Source organism: Quercus robur, chromosome 5, assembly GCF_932294415.1.
Source record: "Quercus robur chromosome 5, dhQueRobu3.1, whole genome shotgun sequence".
Classification (NCBI taxonomy): Eukaryota; Viridiplantae; Streptophyta; class Magnoliopsida; order Fagales; family Fagaceae; genus Quercus; species Quercus robur.
Genome location: NC_065538.1, coordinates 69,811,834 through 69,824,284, shown reverse-complemented (window position 1 = coordinate 69,824,284; position 12,451 = coordinate 69,811,834). Strand labels below are relative to the sequence as shown.

At 35.0% G+C, this 12,451-nt stretch overlaps 1 pseudogene; it reads right to left on the bottom strand.

Moving 5' to 3' along the window:
* Window positions 1–2,173: 2,173 nt before the first annotated feature.
* The window catches only part of LOC126726870 (cellulose synthase-like protein E6), a 29,913-nt pseudogene continuing 19,635 nt past the window's right edge, over window positions 2,174–12,451 (bottom strand).

The window sequence follows — 12,451 nt, the reverse complement described above, 5'->3', positions numbered from 1 at the left end:
ATGTCAATTGAACTTGAATACTCGAATTTCAAAAGAGGGCTTAACCTTCACCGATGTCTAGAAAAAAGGATGACGGACTACGTGGAATATGTTTGTTTTAGCTAAGAAATATGTGAAAGACTACAAAATAGGTTGGACCGGATGGTTAGGGTTACCTTTTAAAATCTGTTTTAATTTTTGTTTTTTTGTTTTTTTGTTTTTTTTTTTAAGAAAAGAACGAGTGAATAATATTGATTGATATAACATATAATGACATGAATCTTATGGAGTATGTGCGCGCGCACGCACACACACACACACACACACACACACATATATATATGATTTTATAAATTCATTAGTTGCAACGGGCAGCAATGAAGTTAATAATGTCTCTATATAGAACCAGGGGCAGCTCCAGATTAAAGTTAGGGTGGTCACAGTCATAGACCCACACAGTACTACCCTAACCTGGAAAAAAATTATTATTATATATAATATTTAAAAAAAAAGGTGAAAACCACATTTTCATCCCTACATTTTCACGCGATTCTACTTTGGTTCCTAAGTTTTATTTCTACTGCTTTTAGTCCCTATCCTGAAAAATGTGTCTCATTTTTGTCCTTGTCGCTATATCAAAGACAGAAAATATACATGTGGCAAACAAAATGCACTATTTGCACACTAAAAGCTGACGTGACCATTAAAATAATAATAAAAAATGTTATTTGGCATTAAAAAATGCCACGTCAACACCTACATTAAAAAAATTAATTTATTAATTTTAACTAAATTAAAAAATTAAAAACATAATTAAAACCAAAAATCACATGAATTGAATCTAAGTGTGTCTTGAACAAGAACATAAACCCAGATCCAAGATCACAAACCCAAAAAATAAAAATAATAATAATAATAATAAAATAAACAATAAATCAAAACCCAGCCAAATCAATGACAAAACATCTAAATCATTGAACATCAACAACAAAACAACATAGCACCAATCAGACCACAGATCATCAACAAACCCTAGAGAAAACCCAATCATAAACCCAAAATCCATAAATTACATCATCAAACTACAAATCCTCAACAAATCCCAAAGAAAACCCAGATCCTCTATGCTTCTCTCTTTCAGATCTGGACTAATAGACCACCCAATCACTACCAATTGGCCATGGGGATAAAGAGAGAGACAAAGATGATGAGTTAGAGAGAATGAACTAGACATCAAGAGATTGAACTAAGAAGATGAAAGATCTAGGTTTTAATCATAGAGCGAGATCTTGGTGTAAAGCTCTTCGGGATTGAGATTGTAAGAGCAATCTAGCAAATTCTTTGAGAAGGTTCATCCCAGCCTCGCAAAGCTTCTCCGCTACCAAAACTGTCGGCTTTGCATCCAAAGAGCCATAAGCTTTAACAATCACCACCAAGGGCTTCGAGAATCACCGGCTAGGACGGAAAGCTACGAAGAAAGCCGAGCTGAGTGACTTTCTAGAAGACAGTGACAACGACGGCGTTTTGAGAAATGGAGTTGTTCAGAGATAGTGTGGTATTTATTTATATATGGTGTCACTGGGGTTTGGTTGGTAGAGATCCTAAGGAGAAAAAGAAAAAAGTCAAACTAGCAAAGAAACAAAACTCATGTGCACCTGCACATGGGCATTTTTGGCTTCTCTATACACAGAGTTTTCCTTTCAGTTTTCTCCCCATTTTGGGTAGAAGACATTTTGGTGAGCCTGGGAGAAAACACCCAGCCCTCACCACTTTTTTTTTCCTCCATCCCTCCCAATCAAACACCCACTAAAAATATTCTCTCCACTTTTCTCTCATCAATTTTTCATATTCCGTAAAATCCCTCCAAACAAACACACCCTAAAGCTAGCAAGACTTCCAACTCTAGCCAAATTTAGCATTTAGTTCTCCGTGTTGAATTTTTAATGCCACAAGATTGAAATCTATATATTTTTTTTAATAAATTCAAATTTAGAATATGCACTCCCAATCTAAACTAGTTATGTTTCATTCATAAGTGTATAAAAATGGATTGCATTGCTATAATGATGTAGTTCAACAACAGCATAACAACAATAAATATCAACTTTCAACTTCTAAATATTAATAAATTTGAGTAATGAAGCCAAAAAAAAAAAAAAAAAAAAAAAGGAGACGAAGAAATAGAAGAAGAACGAAGATAAAAATCAAATCCTGATAAATTCTTTTGACAAGATATGGTTCCATCAGAGTATATCTTAGCAAGAAGAAGTTTTGTGAGGCACAAACATAGAAATTAATATAGGGCTATTACACAAGCCAATAGAGCAAAGATAGTTGATTGGTATGAAACTAAGGTGGCAGGCTAGCAACGTCTTTCCTGAAGAAAAGTCCTTGGTAAACAGGAAGGTTGATAAAAACTAACAGACCATATAGAAGCATCTGTAATGCAAATTGCTCCCAAACCATAATTTCCAAATCGGCAATCACCCTCTTCAGTCCTCCGAAGAAACAAAAGGCATTTAGCAACGCAAGTGTTGCTAAAATGGTAAACATTGGAGATGAAGTACCAAACTCCATGACCTCTTGGTCATATCTCTGTGACACATCATTATCAGCCACCTTTGTTGTGATAAAAAAGGTCGACTTTGTAAACCCCAGTTGTTTTAGGATATAGTCCAACAAGCCAAAGAAGTAGGAAGTTGTTCTTCTATATAGCCACATCCTTTGATCATTCCACCAACCCTTGAATGTGCCCCCAAACCAAATACATTCTCCAAGGCTGTATGCACGGTGGAGAAAGATGACAAATACAAATGCGAGAACCCATGGATTTGAAATCTGTTTGTGCAAGATGATTCTATTCTTAGAAGATAGTTTAGCAACAATAATACACAACTTCAATTTAAAAAATAAATGTCTCTTACCTGTGGAAACAAGGATATGCCTTTAAGCAAGCATAGAGATGGCACAATAACATAGTACAATGTAGTCAAGCTGGTTGGAGCCCATAGTGGATAGATACAATACGAAAGTTGAAGTTTTAAGGGAATCTTTTTATATCCAAGCACAAAGGGACAATGCCTAGAGGCAAATATTTGAAAATCACCATCAGACCATCTCTTGTGTTGTACAAGTGACTGTAGTAGTGTTGTGGGAGCAACTCCAAGAAAGCCTTTCCTTTCTGGATTGAAATATATGGATCTCCAACCTCGACATTGTATGGCTAATCCTATTAATACATCTTCCACTGCACTGTCATACTTCACACCTATCTGCAAATAAATGTATAGGAGGTTCAAATGAATTGTACACACATCACAAATAAGAATATAAGAGGTTCAAATGAATTGTACACACAAAAACCTCTTTTCCCCACTGAGTGTTCTCTTCATAGTTACAACTTGCAAGGACTTTGCTTGTCTCTTCTAGTACCCTTGTACTCTCCTCTACACTTCTATTGCTCCATCTCTTCCAATCTTCCTTAAAATTCTTGTTGTACTTTTTCCCAGAAAGAGTCTCCCTTCTATGGAAGCACCCAGTACCAATATAGCAAGGCCCACCATTCCCATCAAATCCTGGCATCTCCATCTTTATTTCAATGTATACCGTGGGTATAAATTTTGTTAAAATGTCTTCTCTAACACATTTTCAATTGAACATATTGGAATTAGTCCAAGTAATTTTTTGATGCTTACCTGCATTGTTACATTCAAGGAGCTACTGTGAACATCATTTTTTGTTAGGTTCTCAAATGCTTGTGGAAACTGTACAAAACCAACTTCATTTCCCTTTTTTTCATCCATAAAAAAGCATAAAGCATCTCTCACTGACTTTGAATTGTTTGAATACATATCGCAATCCACGTTAAGAATTATTGGACTATTGCTTATCCTCGATGACACCCTTATCTAATATGTTTGATTATGAAAAATAATTATGAGTACAAAATACTTACAAACCTATGACATATGGATTTTATGGCTATCGAGTGTTGAGACTACAAAAAATAGAACTAGTTTGGAGAAGCATTTTGCATGTGGATATGATGTATGGCTTACCAATGCATTCATGGCTCCTACCTTAAAATGGTGGTGGTATTGGGTTCTCTTTTCACGTGCCAAGTATACTAAAGCAGGCAAAGGTTGTCCTTGAATGTCCACAGCCTCAGAATCTCTCTCATCAATAAGTATCTATAAATTAGTTATTATTAATTAACTAAACCATGAAATCAAATAAAATTTAATTATTCAATTAAGTATATTCAGCTCATGAGAAAAGAGAATATATGGTATGTACTTGAAGAATTGTTTGATGATCATGTCGGCTTGCAACCAATATCCACTCATTGAATCCCTTGGTTCTTTGCTTATTTCTTCGGATATTTGACCTAGTTTTGTAGTGTTTTCAATCCGTTTCTTCATGTCTTCATATAACATCTACATATGAAAGTTCAAAAACGTGTACAAAAACACTTTTGAACGTTTAGACCCCCAAAAACCAACTTAACCAACACAAGCAATATGTCAAACAACTAGTGTGCGGAAACTTAACATATGCTATAATATGGAATTGGTTAAACAACTATCTAAGCCATAACAAAATAAACCACAGCAGATAATGTAAAGGCAGAGATAGAGAGGAAGGAAGATGCAAACACAGAGATAACACCAGATGTGTTATCGAAGAGGAAACCGAAGACCTCGGCGAAAAACCTCTCCGCCGCCCTCCAAGCGGTAATCAATTCACTAGAAAATACAGTTGGGATACAAAGACAGCAATAGACCCTCCAAGCCTAATCTACCCAATGCACCTAAGCCCTCCAAGCTTCTTGCTCCAATGAGGTTGCGCCGAACCTTTTTCTTTTCTAGCTTTCCGGATTCCGCTACTACACCATAGCATCAACCAATGAAGATTGGCTCCTTCCTAACTGCTTCCCAGAACTCCAAACGACTGTCTCACAGAGATGATGATGGTGAGAACCAGGTTTGGTATAATGCCTCTCAAGGATTTGACAATGGAGAGGAAGAGAGTGAGGGAATTTGATGAGACTCTAAGGTAGAGATTGTGGGTGAAACAATCTGGTTTTTCTTTAGGGTTTCTCTCTCAAAATTCTCTCTGGAAGCTCTCTTTCAATCGTGGGTTAAAAGGGTATTTATACTGGAGTGAAGAGGAATGTGAAACGTCAGGTTTTTCCAAAACAGGGGTGGCTCGCGGCTTGAACTCGCGGCTTGACCAAGTCGCGAGATCCAGTCGCGAGTTAACCGTATGGCCAGTTGTCCTGTTTTGTCCTGTAGTGCTCCAGCTAGCATGACTGTTCATCTTCCAGCATGCTTGGCACGTGTGCAGCTTCTGGCGACTTGCAGCCGCGAGTCCACCCGCGAGTCCCAGCCGCGACACTCTGTTTTCTTGCACACTCTTGAGCAATCTTCACTCTATCTCACTCACTACCCTTACAACAATCCCACCTAAATACAGGGTTACTAAATGCTGAATTACAAGCAAATTTGGCACAGAATAAAGCCAATTAGATGGTTGAATAAATTCAACCTTACAATCTCCCCCTTTGGCTATTCCGTGACAAAACCCTAAAACAGACTCTAGACTTAACATGTGAGTTGGGAACAGTTGAACAAAACTCACTCACACCTAACTCTAGAAGCTGTGAAGCACTTGAATCATATGAACATAAACTCCTAAAACACAACAATACACCATGATCATTGTAAGCAGAAAATTATAAATGCATATGAAACAGGCAATATGAGATCAAGCAAAGATGGAGTTAATAAACAAACCATGGCTTGATCAACCAAGTGAACACCACAAGGTAGTGATCACAGTGCTCATTCACACTTGGAATGAACACAAGGACATACAAGTTAACAAGCACAAGGCAAGACACTTGTATGCTCAACACTCAACCAATGCATAGCACACAAGGCATATGCATATAGGAACAATCCTACAAGGGCACAAGAGTGACAGTACATAAACCAAAATGCAGAACATTTAGATTAAGGTACTGATTTCAACATAGCATAAAGGCTGCACTTAAGCAAGGTACATACCATAAAGCCTACAAACTATGCATAAAACAATAACCCTGAAAGCTTACAAAAGCACATGGGTACAAACCAACAAATACCTGAATAACATCATCAAACATATATTAAAGTTTAAACCAAGAGTATATGAAAAGAGTTAGAAACAGCTATACACCAAAACACAGTGTATCAGAACCATAAAAACCATAAGTTTAGAAGATAAGACTAAAAGCAAAAGTATGACAAAAGTATGTGTGTACTCCCCTTATCACTATGCACACTTCCCTTTGAACTTTTCTCCCCCTTACTGAATGCTCTCCCCCTTTTTGTCACGAATAGCTAAAGACTCTCGTCCAACTTTCGTTGAATCTCATCTAGCTGATTCTCCATAGTCTCAAGGCACATTTGGACATGGTTGTTTGTGGAGTAGAGAAGTGCCACAAGCTCATCAACGCGTTTCTGAATATGCTCAAGTACACTGCCAACTCTGTCAGTATGAAAAGCAGTTTGTGCTTGCGGAATACCAGCCGGTGAAGCTTCAGGAACAACACGAGATGCAGATGTGGTATGTGCAGGTGTCTCTGAGTCAGGGGCAGATGAAGTAACCGGAGAGATGTGAGCACTTCTTGGTGATTTGGAGGAGTGACTTCTGCTCGCTTGAAGAGTGAACAAAGAAATGGGACGTTGACGAGTCAACATTTTACCATCTGCAGGAGGAGTAATGCCTGCACTAAGAATAAGTTTCATGACGAGACTGCAAAATGGAATGATTCCTCGAGCTGTAGATCGACACGCGGTCTTCCTCAAGTTGTAGTAGATGTGAGCACATATATCAATGGGGGCTCCGGTAATGAGATCACACAGAAATATAGCTCTCCCAAGATTGATGAATGTAGTGTTGGACAGTGGGTAGAGATTGGTGAACATGATCAACTTCAGTGTGGTCAGCTCAGGTGCAAATTTTGCGGTGCTGATGGAAGTTCCTGCACTGGATACCTCATGATCGTGTCCTAGGATTTGTAAAATTTCTCCAACCTCTGGATTTCGTTCATCATAGGGAGTTAAATTCACATTCTGAGGTCTGGTGATGCCGAGAAGATTTGCGATGGAGTCTGGGGTAACACTAAACTCTGTTCCTCTGACCCAGAAAATGAGGATAGGTCCAAGATCAGATGCATTGGAGAAGCATTCTTTGACCAGCTCATCCATTGGATCATCAAAGTTTCCGAACAAGTTTGCCCAGTCTCGTTTTTCAAAGATTCGAGGGATGAAAGTAGTCCCTAAGGTGTTGAACTCTACTACCCGCTCCACTATAGTTGTTGACTTGTCAAACACATTTGAGTAGGCGTGTGAGTTAAGGGGAACTCTGAATCTATCCTCATTGGGATCTTGAGATGCTTGAGATGATAGACGAGTCCTTTTAGCAACTGGGGTTGCTGGTTCGTCAGCAACAATGTCTTTACCCCTGGTAGATCGACGAGACATCTGCAAGAGAACAGGCCAACAGAAAAGAACCAAGCAACAATACCCCACAAAAGATTGTCAACAAGATTCAGTGTAAATAATATTTCAATATATAAACCCAGACTGAAGATAGTGCAGACCCAACCAAAACTACCAACAATACTCAGAAGCACAAACTAATACGTGCATCAAACTTGGTGAAAGTGCACCAAGACAAAGATAGACAACACAACTGACAAAACTGTCATTGAGACAGGTTAACATGACCATGATATGCAATAAGATACAGCATTTGAACATTTAGAGCAGATAGCATAAATCACTCCATCAGAGACATGAACATGGGGAAAATATTTCAATCAAGAAGGAACCAAACATCCACACTGGAGCACGTGGTTGATAATCATACATTATGTTATCATATCAACTCAGCAACCAAAACCAAACACCAACATCAATATTCAGGCAAGTGTAACGAGTAAGTCACATAGACACCAAACCCATTTCAGACACTACAAGAAAACTGAGCATTTGCGGCGGGCCTATTACGGCGGGTGCAAAAACCGCCGCTATAGGTCACCTATTGCGGCGCATTTTTGACCTGCCGCTATACATGAGATCTATTGCGGCGGTCCATATGCCCGCCGCAATAGCTCTAGTATTTTGCGGCGTACTATAGCGGCGGGCCAATGACCCGCCGCAATAGACCTGTTTTAGCGGCATTTAGCTTAGATATAGCGGCGGGTCACTTACCCGCCGCAATAGCTCAAGTATTTTGCAGCGTGCTACAGCGGCGGGCCAACGACCCGCCGCAATAGACCTGTTTTAGCGGCATTAAGCTTAGATATAGCGGCGGGTCACTGACCCGCCGCAATATGTACACCTTTTTGCGGCGGGTTGGACCGCCGCAATAGACATTTAAATTTCCCACTATTTTTTCATCTTCCCATTTAAAGATCAAATAGTAAATTACACCCGATTGGCATGAAAATTGGCATGCATGTTAAAAACATATAGAAAATGTGATCCAACGGTTGGATTTTCAAAATTTGAATTCAAAAATAAGTTATTGGTTGGTGTAACATTTTTTAGAGTTACATCAAGTGTAACTAGAACCCAACGATATATTTCTTAATTCGATATAAATTTTGACAAATTTACCGTTAGATTACATTATCTTCATATATTTTTCATGCATACAAAATTCCAAGGTGATCAAAGATTAATAGTCATGTAATCAATCAATTATTTAAATTCAAGTTTTTGTAATTTAAAATAACCCATAAAAGATGAGTTTAAAGATCAATGGTAAATTACACCCGATTGGCATGAAAATTGGCATGCATGTTAAGAAAAAATAGAAAATGTGATCCAACGGTTAGATTTTTAAAATGTGAATTCAACAATAAGTTATTGGTTGGTTTAACATTTTTTAGAGTTACATCAAGTGTAACTTAAACCCAACCTTATATTTCTTAATTTGATGTGAATTTTGACAAATCTACCGTTAGATTACATTATCTTCATATATTTTTCTTGCTTAAAAAATTTCAAGGTGATCAAATATTATAGCCATATCATCAATCAATTATTTAAATTCAAATTTTCATAGTTTAAAATAACGCATAAAAGATGAGTTTAAAGATGAAAGGGTAAATTACATCCGATTGGCAAGAAAATTCGCATGCATGTTAAAAACATATAGAAAATGTGATCCAACGGTTGGATTTTCAAAATATGAATTCAACAATAACTTATTGGTTGGTGTGACATTTTTGGAGTTACATCAAGTGTAACTTGAACCCAACCCTATACTTCTTAATTCGATGTGAATTTTGACAAATCTACCGTTAGATTACATTATCTTCATATATTTTTCATGCTTACAAAATTTCAAGGTGATCAAAGATTAAAAGGCATGTCATCAATAAATTATTTAAATTCAAGTTCTTATAGTTTAAAATAACGCATAAAAGATGAGTTTAAAGATCAAATGGTAAATTACACCCGATTGGCATGAAAATTGGCATGCATGTTAAGAACAAATAGAAAATGTGATCCAACGGTTAGATTTTCAAAATGTGAATTCAACAATAAGTTATTAGTTGATGTAACATTTTTTAAAGTTACATCAAGTGTAACTTAAACCCAACCTTATATTTCTTAATTTGATGTGAATTTTGACAAATCTACCATTAGATTACATTATCTTCATATATTTTTCATGCTTAAAAAATTTCAAGGTGATCAAAGATTAATACTCATGTCATCAATCAATTGTTTAAATTCAAGTTCTTGTAGTTTAAAATAACGTATTGAAGATGAGTTTAAAGATCAAATGGTAAATTACATCCGATTGGCATGAAAATTGGCATGCATGTTAATAACATATAGAAAATGTGATCCAACGGTTGGATTCTCAAAATATGAATTTAACAATAAACTATTGGTTAGTGTAACATTTTTGAAAGTTACATCAAGTGTAACTTGAACCCAACCCCACATTTCTTAATTCGATGTGAATTTTGACAAATTTACCGTTAGATTACATTATCTTCATATATTTTTCATGCTTACAAAATTTCAAGGTGATAAAAAATTAATAGTCATGTCATCAATCAATTGTTTAAATTAAAGTTTTTGTAATTTAAAATAACGCATAAAAGATGAGTTTAGAGATTAAATGTTAAATTACATCCGATTGGCATTAAAATTGGCATGCGTGTTGAGAACATATAGAAAATGTGATCCAACGGTTTGATTTTCAAAATATGAATTGAACAATAAGTTATTGGTTGGTGTAACATTTTTTAGAGTTATATCACATGTAAGTTGAACCCAACCCTATATTTCTTAATTCGATGTGAATTTTGGCAAATCTACCATTAGATTACATTATCTTCATATATTTTTCATGCTTAAAAAATTTCAAGGTGATCAAAGATTAATTGTCATGTCATCAATCAATTGTTTACATTCAAGTTTTTGTAATTTAAAATAACGCATAAAAGATGAGTTTAAAGATTAAATGGTAAATTACATCTGATTGGCATGAAAATTGGCATGCATGTTAAGAACATATAGAAAATGTGATCCAACGATTGGATTTTCAAAATATGAATTCAACAATAAATTATTGGTTGGTGTAACATTTTTTAGAGTTAGATCACGTGTAACTTGAACTCAACCCTATATTTCTTAATTCGATGTGAATTTTGACAAATCTACCGTTAGATTACATTATCTTCATATATTTTTTACGCATACAAAATTTTAAGGTGATCAAAGATTAATAGTTATGTCATCAATCAATTGTTTAAAATCAAGTTTTTGTAATTTAAAATAACGCATAAAAGATGAGTTTAAAGATCAAATGGTAAATTACACCCGATTGGCATGCATGTTAAGAACAAATATAAAATGTGATCTAACGGTTGGATTTTAAAACTAAGAATTTAACAATAAGTTATTGGTTGGTGTAATATTTTTTAGAGTTACATCAAGTATAACTTGAACCCAACCCTATATTTCTTAATTCATTGTGAATTTTGACAAATCGTCCGTTAGATTACATTATCTTCATATATTTTTCAAGTATACAAAATTTCAAGGCAATCAAAGATTAATAGTCATGTCATCAATCAATTATTTAAATTCAAGTTTTTGTAATTTAAAATAACGCATAAAAGATGAGTTTAAATATCAAATGGTAAATTACACCCGATTGGCATGAAAATTGGCATGCATGTTAAGAACAAATAGAAAATGTGATCCAACGGTTAGATTTTCAAAATGTGAATTCAACAATAAGTTATTAGTTGGTGTAACATTTTTTAAAGTTACATCAAGTATAACTTGAACCCAACCTTATATTTCTTAATTTGATGTGAATTTTGACAAATCTACCATTAGATTACATTATCTTCATATATTTTTCATGATTAAAAAATTTCAAGGTGATAAAAGATTAATAGCCATGTCATCAATCAATTGTTTAAATTCAAGTTTTCGTAGTTTAAAATAACGCATAAAAGATGAGTTTAAAGATCAAAGGGTAAATTACATCCGATTGGCAAGAAAATTGGCATGCATGTTAAAAACATATAGAAAATGTGATCCAACGGTTGAATTTTCAAAATATAAATTCAACAATAAGTTATTGGTTCGTGTGACATTTTTTAGAGTTACATCAAGTGTAACTTGAACCCAACCTTATATTTCTTAATTTGATGTGAATTTTGACAAATATACCGTTAGATTAGATTATTTTCATATATTTTTCATGTTTAAAAAATTTCAAGGTGATCAAAGATTAATAGCCATGTCATCAAACAATTGTTTAAATTCAAGTTTTCGTAGTTTAAAATAACGCATAAAAGATGAGTTTAAAGATCAAAGGGTAAATTACATCCGATTGGCAAGAAAATTGGCGTGCATGTTAAAAACATATAGAAAATGTGATCCAACGGTTGGATTTTCAAAATATGAATTCAACAATAAGTTATTGGCTGGTGTGACATTTTTTAGAGTTACATCAAGTGTAACTTGAACTGAACCCTATATTTCTTAATTTGATGTGAATTTTGACAAATCTACCGTTAGATTACATTATCTTCATATATTTTTCAAGCATACAAAATTTCAAGGTGATCAAAGATTAATTGTCATGTCATCAATTTATTGTTTAAATTCAAGTTTTTGTAGTTTAAAATAACACATAAAAGATGAGTTTAAAGATTAAATGGTAAATTACATCCGATTGGCATGAAAATTGGCATGCACGTTAAAAACATATAGAAAATGTGATCCAACGGTTGTATTTTCAAAATATGAATTTAACAATAAGTTATTGATTGGTGTAACATTTTTTAGAGTTATATCAAGTGTAACTTGAATCCAATTCTATATTTCTTAATTCGATATGAATTTTGACAAATCTACCGTTTGATTGTTACCATTGTTGA